The sequence below is a fragment of the Sturnus vulgaris genome, chromosome 11 (genome assembly GCF_052056855.1).
Source record: "Sturnus vulgaris isolate bStuVul1 chromosome 11, bStuVul1.hap1, whole genome shotgun sequence".
NCBI lineage: Eukaryota > Metazoa > Chordata > Aves > Passeriformes > Sturnidae > Sturnus > Sturnus vulgaris.
Window position 1 is genome coordinate 12888377 of NC_142253.1, and position 12323 is coordinate 12900699.

General features: G+C 36.8%; 1 protein-coding gene across 17 annotated transcripts in view; it reads left to right on the forward strand.

The window, feature by feature from the left end:
- Positions 1 to 12323, forward strand: part of ERC2 (ELKS/RAB6-interacting/CAST family member 2) — a 407597-nt gene that overhangs the window by 336685 nt on the left and 58589 nt on the right. For 16 of the 17 annotated variants that reach the window (XR_015806058.1, XR_015806060.1, XR_015806062.1 and 13 more), the window contains one exon: positions 11210 to 11400. The exons of the other annotated variant lie outside the window; for it this stretch is intronic. The gene's annotated coding sequence lies outside the window, so the exon portion shown is untranslated. The remainder of the gene's footprint in view (positions 1 to 11209; positions 11401 to 12323) is intronic. 17 annotated transcript variants of the gene reach the window in all.

The window sequence follows — 12323 nt, forward strand, 5'->3', positions numbered from 1 at the left end:
TGCCTTCTAATCTAGTAAGAAAGATCTAAGCTTTAAAAATACCCCTGAACTGCAGTGACAACCTAAAAGTAGTGTATTGTTAGGGAGAAATTCATTGCTTCCCTTAGGTATTGGCATTTTAAATTTGGAAGTATAGCAAAGTTGTTTATTTTATACTGTGAACATGAGCACTCTGGGTCCCCCTGAGCACTACCTTTTCTTTATTTGTTAGGAGATGTTTATTTGTTTCTTTGTTTCTTTCTTTCACTTGTTGCTACCTTATACATTGAAAATGTAACTTCATTTTTGTTTTCATTCTCCCTCTAACATTTCAGTGTACTTCCATGCGGTTCAGTCTTTCATCACTCAGATGTGGAACAATGTACCTTCAAATGTGAAAGAAATAACAAAATCTGGAACAAATTATAAAGTGATGGAGAAGGGAAATGCAGAGCTGTATGGAAATAAGTGCATTAATGCATAGGCTCTGATGCACATGAGTCTGTTTTGAAGGACACTTCATTTTTAGTTTGAACTTCTGCTTTTAAATTTTTCTGTGATGTGACAAAACATTTGCTTGGGTGAGTACCTGAGGAAATTCAGTGTTAACAGCACTCTTTTCTGTAGAAATTCCATTGGATTTTGCATTTTGTACTTTTTCCAGGTTACAATAAGAAAAACATGGAAGAGATTTTTCATAGAAAACACCAATACTCAGTGGTTTGCAGCTGGCAATCACAATGACTCTACTGCTGCTTTTATTTTATTAAGTGGAGCAGGTCAATTCTCTATCAGAGCTGACTGTGCTCCTTCTCTGGTGAAAGTAAAAATACAGGTCTAGCAAAAAAATTAAATTAAATGACTACTAGTTTCTTCTTTTCAATCATTCTGTGAAATGTCTGTTAACAACTGTCTCATTTTGTGGAATCAAGGAGGACAAGGATGGTTATGGCTCAGCTGGCAAAGGAAAATGCACATTTTGTTTATAGCACTGACTTCCAGAAGTCATGTTATTCAATGATTACTTTTAATTATAGACTAATAAGCATATACACTAGGAAGAAAGTGCAGAAAGGTAGAATTAGGTAGAAAGTCTTGTTCAGATGAAAGAAATCATGTTTATAAAACTAGATTTTTGAAAAGGAAAATATTGAAGGGAATATAAAATGTATTTGAGGGAACAGAGAAAAAATGAAAATTATATCTTTATCCAGCGTATAAATTATGCTATATTGTCCTGTATTTTATTTTTTTAAAGTTAATTCCTTGACCTTTTAAGGTCAATGGGATTTTCACCACTGGCTTGATTGGTACTATTTCACCCTTCATCTGTGAGAAGCAGTTTCTGCTTTTTATTACTATTTCAAAATGGTATCCTTCCTTTTCTTCTCTCACTTCAGTTTCCTAAGGATTTATAATCTTTTGCATCAAAAGGAAATTTTTTTCCTGGTACATACTGTATAGTTGAAATCAAGTACCAGGCAAAAAGCTGGCTGACCTAATGGGCTGATTCCAGCAGAGCAGACGTTTTGAATCTGGACTTCTTAGTTATTGAGGGTACAGGATTTTGAATGCTTTTATCCTTTTATTGGTGAATGCACTAAAGTGCATGCAGACAGAGAATGTTAAATTGGCAGTCAGATAAACTTGTTAAAGCAGTGGGAGTTTTTCCTTTCTTTCTACGTGATTTTATCATCACAGTGGAGTTAAAAGGCAATTAGCCCTTCAGCTCTTTTCTGGCCAGTTTATTGGCATTTTACACACAACTGTTGAATAGACAGTGCCATATTAAAAATTCCAATGAAGCTGGCCTGGGGATAACAGACTCTAAATTTCTGGTTAATGTAGGTTTCCTTGAGAGGAACTATTGCCAAAAAGCTTGGGTGAAATTATCTAAAAGCAGTACCTATGCTGCATGTACTCATAGTTGATGGAAAATTGTAGTAGTCTTGCTACATGCTGTGTTACATTTCCAGGGAAATATTTTTATAAAGAGTGTTTGATGAAAAAGTTTATTCCTTTAGTAATAACAGGCTACCCACTGTGTTACTTTAGGCAATGAACGTGGTGAGTAGAACGAGACATTTTCATCATCACAACAACAATCATACTTGCTTTGCATTTCTGTAATTTTCGTCTGAGGTCATTAAAACACTTTACAAACATGGATTACTTATTTCTTTCAGTATATGAGAAGATGGAAAATAGATTATTATGTGAAAGTTTTGACCAAATGTAGTCCAAATTTGGTTTTGTTTGTGTTGGGTTTTTTTTGTTTAGATTTTTCTTTGTTATTTTGGGGAGGGGGCTGGTTTAGAATTGTAAGGAAACAATGTTAATTTTTTTTTCTCATTTCAGAGTCAATAGAAAACCAAACATATCTTTTTCAGTTCTTGCACCCCAAAGTATTAAGAACTAAAACCTGACTGTAATATTTTTCATGACTGAAGAAAACTAAGTACAAACACAAGACATAAGCTCACTACTGGAAAGTAAATTGGATTTTTCATACCATTTTGGTTTTAATCTCATCTTGCCAAAGAAAATAGAAAGTTTTTGATAGATGTGACTGAGACTATTATTGCATCTTAATGATGCATTCATTGGTTCTATGAATAAATTTGTTTCGTTGAATTTTGTAGCTGATTTTAATTTATTGATGTTAGATCATGAGAAATCCATTGAGGTCTGTAGTGTGATTGAGAGGCAGAGGGTAAAAACAAAGAGTAGATCTGGTTTTTAACCTGACCATCTGCATTGCTCACACAGCTCCAAGCTGCACTGGGGAATCAGCAAAAAGGCTCCTTAGAAATCCAGCTGATTTTTGGATCAGATCTCTTTCAAAGTAGGAAAGGAAAGCCGGTGGGTTTAAAGAATCAGAAGTCCTATTTTCACTGTTTTAGATTGCATGACAACTCCAGAGGGCACTCAGCTTTTGTTCAGAGAGCAGGTGATGGATTTATGCTGCAGTGTGCCTTAACAATAAACAAAGCAAATGAAAATGCCTTCCTTTGCTCAGGTATATGTGTCAGAATTTCTTTCAGTGCACAACACTGATTTGAAGTGATCCCCAATAGCAGCAGGTCTATTTAAAATGGCATGTACATGTATTTCAACTCTGTTAAAACCTCAAACTTTGCTTCTGATAATCACAAGCCATCATTAAAGTAATCTGTAACTTTTGTCTTTTAATACAGTAAATACATACTGCAAGACAACACAGTGGTTTCATTAAATGGGTAGTAATGTTAAAATTGAAACTCTGGAAGTTGGGAAGTGCCAGATTTAAATTAGCTGATATATTTTTTCTTTAGGTATCCTTTTTGTTACATGTTACAGCACTTTTCAGTCACACAGCCATTTACTGCCTTTTCTGTAGCACCTCACTTCTGTTCTGTGCTTGCTCCCCATTGCACTGGCTCCATTCTTGAGCTGCATTTTAAATGGGACAGTGACTGTGGGAGAGACAAGCAGTTGGGCAACTTAGCCCTATCCATGCTCTTGCTTCAGATTTCTTATGGGCTCAAAAACTGTGTAGACCAAAATACAGGTATTATTTGAACTTCTATTTAATTCAGTCAGGGCCTGTCTGAGATGCAGAGAGCAACCTCAGCAACTTCAGAGTGATAAAAACCCTGCCATGACAACAGGAAGAGTGTCTGGTCATCAGGAGCAAAACCAGTGCTGAAGCAGGAGTGGTTCTGAGCTTTAGGCCACCTCTGACAGTTTTCTGGGCTGCCAGGAAAAAAGCAATTTTTTCACATCTACAAAGTGAGGAAAGTAAAAAATACAATTTTATTTTATAGAGATGTGTCAAATATAACATCTTGAAGTCTATGCAACTGTTTTAAAAATGAAAAGGACTATAAAAACTGAAGAACTTTACACAAATAAGCCTAATCCATCAGAGCAAATGACAAAGACATCTGCAACAAAGACTTTTGAAACTATGCCCAGTGTCTGTGCACCATCTTTTCCCACACAGATAATAATGCTCTTCTTCTATCACAGAGAAGAAAGTGGATTTTTAGTGCTCTAGAGAGATGCAGATATGGGGATGAGCAGCACAGGGAAGTCCAGAAAGCAAACAGCACTGTAGTTTCAGTGGTATAGTTTTGCTTTGCAAAAGCAGCATTTTAGGAACTTTGGTCGTGCTGAAAGCAGCTGCACTGTGTAAGGAACATTTGTCCTGTGGCCAGAGTGACACAGACCCTGGAGTGAAAAATAACGTGTGATCATTAGTTAGAAATAGCCATAATTTATAGACACCAGGGGGCAGAATTAAGGTTGCAAGGACACCTATAAACCTGGCATTCCCAAGCGCAGGGCTATTTATGTTCAAACTCAAGCACGCTTTTAAATTTAAATATTTGAATGGTATAGAATTTGTTGCAAACAACATTCTGTTTGTGGAAACAAAAACATTTAAATGCAGTTGGAAGAGAAGTGTGATTGTTCATTTGTTACAAATGTGAATTTAACTAAAAGCTAATTTTAATTAGTTTCAGCTAATGTTCAACACTTTATTGTTTGGGCATAAATTAGTCCAACTTTCTAAAGGAAAAACATCAAACAAATCCTTGCTTGAAGGTTAGGCCTCTTTTTCTTACTTTCTGTACTGCAGAAAACACTGTAGATAACTGCAGCTTTTTATTTCCAACCTGACCTTCCACATTCTGAAACTAATTTGCCATACTGCTTCTCAAAGTCTGCTCAAGGACTTCCTTTAGCAGAATAATGTGGTTCTTATTAAGCACATCCTATAAGACCCGGGAGGATTGCATGCAAAGAAAATAAGATGGAAACACAAATGGATTTCCATCCTCCAGTCAGATATATGATATTGATGACCAGGATGCATATGAAGGATATTGTAAGGAAGACAAAGAAAAAAAATTAAAGCAAATGTCTGACAAATTGGCTGTCTTCAGATGCAGGGATGACAAGTGGTCTGTGCAGCTCAGTGGAGGACATGGAGGCATCAAGCCAAATTGTTATGTAGTCAACAAGTCTCTTTGAATCACATGGTTATGTGTAACCTCTCTTTTAAATAAGGCCTCAATTTAAATTACATCATCATGAAAAACTTAAAAGCCATGAAGTTCTATGTGTAAGCTGATAGTTTTGCTTAACTCCAAATGTTGGTTTTCACAGTTATGAATTTTATACCTTTACAGGAATAATGAGATATTCTGTTAAAGTGGAACTTTTTTCAGATATTATTTCCCTGATTTTTAAGTAGATGCACCTAATACAAATAATTGTGAAAATAGTAGCTTTAACTTCAAATCGGTTTCTTCATTAATTTTTTTTCCAGCAAGGTGACAAAATAATTTCATGCTAGCATAATTTGATGGAAAAATGCACTGAAATAGCTTCAGTGTACTATAATCTCTATAACTTTTGATGTTCTCATTCTAATATAGCTAAATATAGATTTCAGAGGTTTTACAAGGTTAATGAGGAATCTTATCCTCTGTACACAAGTCAGTGCAAGTGTAATTTAGTGAATTGGCTCCAGAATTATCACTACCTTTTAATTTCATTCTTCAACAAGATGCAGAATTTGGGTAATCAGAATTGTAATATGATTTTCCTATTAATCTGTTTTAAATCTGATATTTTCACCATGACTAATCCATGAAATTTGTCAACTTTGTCTGTGATTTACACAAGCTCTATTTATAAAGAGAACTTGTTTGAGTCCTAAGGCATGGAATATTATTTCCCAGCATGCTTTTAGTGACTTTTTACTAACAAGTATAAACAAAATGTGCTCATTGACTATATTATTATTTCAAGATCAGGAGGTAAAACATGAGGAATGTTGAAGAGTATATTCCCTGAAGCAGTGTATATTAGTCTTAAGCCATTAAGAAGAAAATAGCCTATCATATCAGAGTTGGTAAGGATGGTTGTGATCATGAAGTTTACCTAAAATAATTGGATAACTTGCTTGTAGATTAAAAACATATGTGATTCTTGTATGTCTTTATGCTGAGGCTTTAGAATTAATTGCTGTCAGCATAAACCAGACCAAACAAAAATAGATTTGCATCAATTCTTTGTAATGGGGGAAAAAGAAAGGCTTGAATGACAGTGAAGATAATTCTGTTTTGTATTTGGGGGGAAATGGCTACACAATGTTCACATACAGAAGTGTGATTTACTATATATGGAAAAGAATAAAGATCCTTTATGTAAATGTAATAACAGGCAAGTAATACCTTCAAAGGAAAGAAAAACAGTCTCTTGGGTACAGAAATTCGTCTGCTCCAGCTGTCCTCTCTCACTTGTTGGGGGCAGACATTTGGGGAAAGGCCAAGACACAGATATTCACAAAGCATCCAGTTTTTAGCTGAACACAATGTCTTAATCAGCTTTTACTGAGCTGCTCTGCTCTGTACCAAGCAAGCTAGAGGTGTGCAGCACACCCCTGCATGTAGGTGAGTGCCACTGCCTGTGGTGATGAGGACAGGGTGGGGACAAGGTGACAACAGCAGCTCAGCACTGCAGGTAAGGGGGAGCAGCATCACCTCCTCTTCCAGCTGAGCAGGAGCTGCTGGATGCCATGGCTGTCTCCACGGCATTTCAAATTCCCCATTCTGTGGTTTCACGAAAGATCTCCAGCAATCACACTCACTGAGGTGACACATGGCCAGCTCGTTCCAAGATCCGTAGTCTGGAGCCAGGTAGCACCAGCTTGGCCTCTCTGCAATCTGCTCTTTCCCCAGCAGAAATGGCCATCGATTTTTCACATATACAACAAGTTATCAAAATACAGACATCCTCCCTCACGGTCCCTGTGCTGTGAAATTCCCCTTTGTGCTCAGATCGTAGGAGAGCTCCTGCCATGGGGAGAAAGGAGCACAGTGTCCCCAGGTGCCTTCTGCCAATGCCGTGGTGCTCTCGTGTGAATGCCCAAGCCATGGCAGGGGAATTCTATGCCCTGGTGCTCCTGGTTGGGCTTCTGTCTGTGCTTCTTCCTTCATCACTGCAGCTCATGTTCTCAAAGGCCCAGCTTCACTTAATCTGATTTCTGAATGAAAACAGTCATCTGCCCCACATAGAAATTCTGATTTCACAATGTCCTGAGAGTCATGGGGAAGTTTGGTCTCTACTCCAGGCTGGAATTCTGACCTCAGAATTACAATTTGTTTCAGGCTTGCAAAAGTATTTAGCCCAAAAGGATATTTTGTGGAGGACAGAGAAGAACTTGGGTAGACAGATGAATGTTTTGCACTTCCCTAGCTAAAAAGCAATTGAATAAATTTTCTTTTAATTGCTCATAGCATAAAATGGAAAATAAGTGGAATCTCAGCCTTTTAAAATGCATTTTTAAAATAGTAGAAGTGAAAAAGTGGTGTTTAGAATTAAAGTCTGATTTAATATAATACCATAAAATTTAGGAACCAAAATTATTTATTGATCATCTTACTCTTTAATATCTCAATGTCTCCTTAAAAATGCAACTATTGTTCCCTTCAGAGCCTTGAAATTTGCCTAATACTACTAATATATGCAATTTATGAATAACCAATGGGGCTACATAGATTCTGTTATTCTTTCTGGATATCCTAGATATTTGGAGCTAATATTTTTATGTGAAGTATCCTAATGTACACAGAATTGCTTGAGACACACTTGAAGCTGCATCAAACTATGAAAGCTCTTTGTTTAATCTGTTTACTGAATAACTGAGCAAAGACTCCTGTATTTTCTGCATTTAGGCTCTTAAAATTATTTTCTTTGTGTTATAACGAATTCTGCTCTACATGGTTAACATGACATGTCTGTATAAGAAAAAAATGCTCTCCTGTGTAAATTAGGTCTACAGAATTTGCTTAAATATTTGTTGCTTATGAAAGTTCTCCAGCGAGGCCTTTTCCTCAGGCATACATTTATCAGCTGAAATCTCGATTGTTTTGCCTGTATTATGTCACTCACGTCTGGCAAGAACAGCATCCTGCTGTTTGTGAAGCTGACCTCCTGCTGCTGCTTAGCCACTTGTAGGATTCTATCCCAATTCCTCTAATCCACTCTGTTTCAATAGCACCATATTTGGGCTCCTTCACAGATTCTTTTGCTGCTCTGTTTGGGATGCTCTATGAACTGAATTAGAATTTTAATGTTCCGTTCAAAACAGAAGGAACCTTTTTGTTAAATGAGAATATAAGGAATAATCTCCTCCAGTCCCTTGGACAGAATCTCTACACATGCACTGTATTATTTTCCTTCAAACTTTTGTCCAGAAGTTTGGGGCACTATTTCAATGTATTGGTTTACATTGTGTAAAACAGATCCAATTTGAGGTTTAATGTTGCAATAAGGCCTGCTACCATCCTAAATTGTTTCTTTCCTGTTGTAACTCCTCATTCAGAGTTCAGTGCTCCTTGTTTCCATTATGTCAAGGGTTTACTGAAATCTTTTCAAGCTCCTTGTGCGAGTCAGGCCTAATTAAAGCAGAGAACTGAAAGGACTCCAAAAATGGTGTTAGAAACGACACCAAAGCACAAAGTGCACTGTAGGTATTTTTGCCAGCCTTTCAAGGAGTCCGTAAAGATTTTCATATATGTTTTTCCAGTAGCTATTTTCTGATCCCCCCACATGAAAAGGTTTAGAGAAAACAACTTAAAGCCTGACTGGTATATGTATGTATGTATGCATATATATATATGGAGTGTATATATATATATAGGGAGTATTTTTATATATGTGGTCTGTCCCTTTACTTCATACCTAAGCCTGTTAACTTTACTGGATCTATTTGTGGTCAATATAGCAATTCAAAAAAACAGGATAACAGAACATGATCCTTTTTAGTGCAGAGGTCCTGGGTTTATGCTTGCTTTAAGTATGATTCTTTAGAGAATGGGATTTAGTTTACTGAAGAATAAACATGTGGTTAAATGATGATGCTAATTGTATTCTTTGAACAAGTTCTTTGGACACAATGTAATATTGCGTGAGTCTCTCTTGTACAATTTGAAAAACCTTCAGTGCAGTATATAGAGCTTACCTAAGCGTTTAAAGAGAAAAAAGATATTATTGAGGTGAAACATATTTCAACAATTTCATAAAGTGTCTCTCACTTGTACCAAAGTTCTCTTTCTGGAAAATTCATTTTAGAGCATGCACCATGTTTGCTTCAGCTGTAATTTTCTGCAGTTCAAGGCTCCCTCTCTGCTTGATCATCATCATCATCAGAAGCCACCTGGTGCCAAGACCTGCTGAGAAACCCTGTGAATGGGGTCAGGGATGTGGATGGAAACAGGAAAAGACAACAGCCACAGCAATTTGATATAATGATAAACTTTACAGCTAGAAATGGAACTGAGAAGATAATGAAGAAAACAGGGGGGAAAAAAAGTCTTCAGAAAGAGGAGGTGAAACGGGGATAGAGGCAGTGAAGTATGGGAGGAAGCAGAGGAAACAATACTGAAAAAAAGAAGAGGAACAAAGAAAATGTATTATTTGGTCTCCTTTCTTGCATTTAGCAAGTAATGTGTATATATGATTTGTTCACAAATGTGTTAACATTTCTAATGGTAGCAATATAGAAGAAAGATATTTAACAGCTTTTATCAAGGGATTTAGTCTATGGAATCCAAAATGAAGAGGTTTGTAAGTGATTCCTCCGTGCAGTATCAGTGTGAAGACTTGAGGTTCTGCTGCTCCTTCTCTGTTTGTACTTTAAAATTAATTGAAAGCTTCATTGTTTTGTTTAAACTGTGAAAGCTTCCAAGGTCAATGAGTGAGGTAATTGACCTGCCTGTTGTAGGACAAAAATATGTATGTTAAATTGCATAATTAGTTTTAATTACATAATTATGGTGTTTAATATGGAGGGGGTCAAAGGTTACTATTACATTTAGAAGTCATGGCAAGAAACACAAAAATAAGCAACATAGTTTAATTCTGTGTTTCTTTTGGGTTTTAAAAAAAGGGGTCCACTGTGATCTATCCTTGACCTTGGATATTTGATGATTATAGCAAATAATATATTGCTGTTACCTTTTTTGGAACCATAGAGACACCTTTGTAAATGACTGAGCGAGTTTACCAAAGACTTCATTTAGGTTCAGAGTACACAAAAGTTAATCAACAGTGGGAACTCAACTGACAGCAATTTAATCTGATTGGGTAAGGTAATTACATGATTACCAAGAGTGTTTATATATGGACAAGGATATTTTTATTGGAAAAAATCCTAATTGCTTTCTTACTGAGAAGAGAAAAAAACAAACAAATTTGTTGTCGCAGGTTAAGAGGACATCCTTCGTTCCTTGAAATAGCTGGTTTTCATATTTTAGTGACAAAATGAACACATAATTCTTTGCAAATTTGCACTGGGATTATGTTAGGAGGTCTTCTGTTTCTGCACTTGAAATAATGCCATCAATATCTTGTTTCATTTAAGCAGCTTGTTGCTTATACATCAATTGTATGATAGCCTAAAGATGTCATGATGCTTGTAATTAATTATCTCTTTTACTGTGTGTAAATACTGTTGCTTAAATACAGGTTGATTTCACCAAACTTAAACCTAAAGATCCATTATACTAATGGATATTTCTGGGACGGAGGGCAGTATTTGTTTTTCCATGATGGTTAAAAAATAAAAGGCGGCACCATGTAAAAGATAGGTAGATAAAGGATGGTGTTCCTAAATGCTGGAAGAAAAGGTATCATTCAAGTTCTCTGAATGGTCCTTTAGAAAATGTTCTTTCATTCTATTGACATAGAAGGGAGTGTTGGGAGATGTATCTTCATTAACAAACATTAACCTCTGTGCTTACCTCCTGAAAAGCAGTGCAGAGTAGAATCCCATTTGGCTGATAAATATTGGCTTGCTCCAAAACCTGTTTAAGGAATGGGCTGGGCCTGGCCCTGGCACTTTGTAGGGTTGTGTCTAAAGCTAGATGCCAAAAAACCATATATGTTGGCACTTACAGGCGTAGCTTCACATCACAGTGGTAACTTTTGAACACATTCTGCCAGTGGAAATGGGATGCAATCCTCTCAAGACTGACTTTTATGGAATTGAAAAGTTAATGAACTATATGTTAAACAAGAAATAAATGAATTGTTAAAATTAAATATGAAATTATGGAAAGAAGTTCTGTGATATATTCCATGTTATAAAAATTACATGTTCTCCCTTTTGCTAATTTTTGCCTTATAAGTGCTTTAGAAAATATTACAATTTTGAATTGTTTTTCTAAACCAGATGATCCAGTCACTGTTGGAGGCACATAGCCACGGCAAAATCTCATGCTGTACATTGATCACCTGTCCAACCTTTGCCTAGAGTGTGATCCCCAGTTCCTTCAAGAGATCCATCTTTACCTGTCTATAAAGAAGAAGAGGAGGAGGGAGACATCTGGGATATTCAAGTATCAAAGTTTAACACCAGAGCAGGTCGAATCTTGATTTATATTATTCTCTATATGTGTTGCTAGTTTTGACTTGGATATTTGGCTGGAGATGTTTTCAGTGATTGTATCGAATGGGTGGAAGTTGCTCCAGTGTTAAAGTGTTTTTGTTTGGACTGCTCACTTGCTCATTTTTCATAGTTGTGTGGTGTGAAATTGAACCCCAAGTCGCTCTGCTATTGGGGAGGTTGGCTAATACTGAGCATACCTGGAGTCTGTACCTCTCCCTTGAACATGTGCTGACCACAGAGACAGAGATGTGGCAACTTGTTTAAAACTGTTCAGTGTACTCCAGCTGGACCTTTCTCTATTTAGCACACAACCAAATCCAGGTCCCCAGCCAGTGTCATCGTGTTCATTCACTTGTTAAACTTTCTTCTTACTATTCCTCTTCCCTTTACGAGAGGATTTTGATATCCCCAAAAAGCCAAGGTTTTGCTCACTGTCCTAAGGACTGCCCCTTTAGGAGTGTAGCACAGCCCACACACAAACATGGAACATGTCCAACTTGTTCTTTGAGCAGAATGTGAACCCCTGACCTCCTGGGCCTCCGGCAAGAGTGCTGCCTACTGAGCCACCAATACCCAGGCCATCAATAAGTTTTAAATGCCAGTTGCAGACTTCACAGAGATAATGACTTCAGTGTGTAAAGGTTTTGTTGTGGAGGCTGCAGTCTCACACATGGCGTGACAGAGTAAATATGCTAAAACCATAGAGAGCCCTTGCATAACTCGCCTTGATATAACAGTTTTTGTAATATGTTTCAAGGCATGGAATATTATTTAAAGGGACCCTGTTATGTAGGCTTAGGCCCAAAATGAAGCTATTATGAAAAGAATGTTTAGCAAAACCAGAAATATGTCCATGAAATTGTTGGAGTGGGAATTTCAGGGTAACCTTGCTTGGATT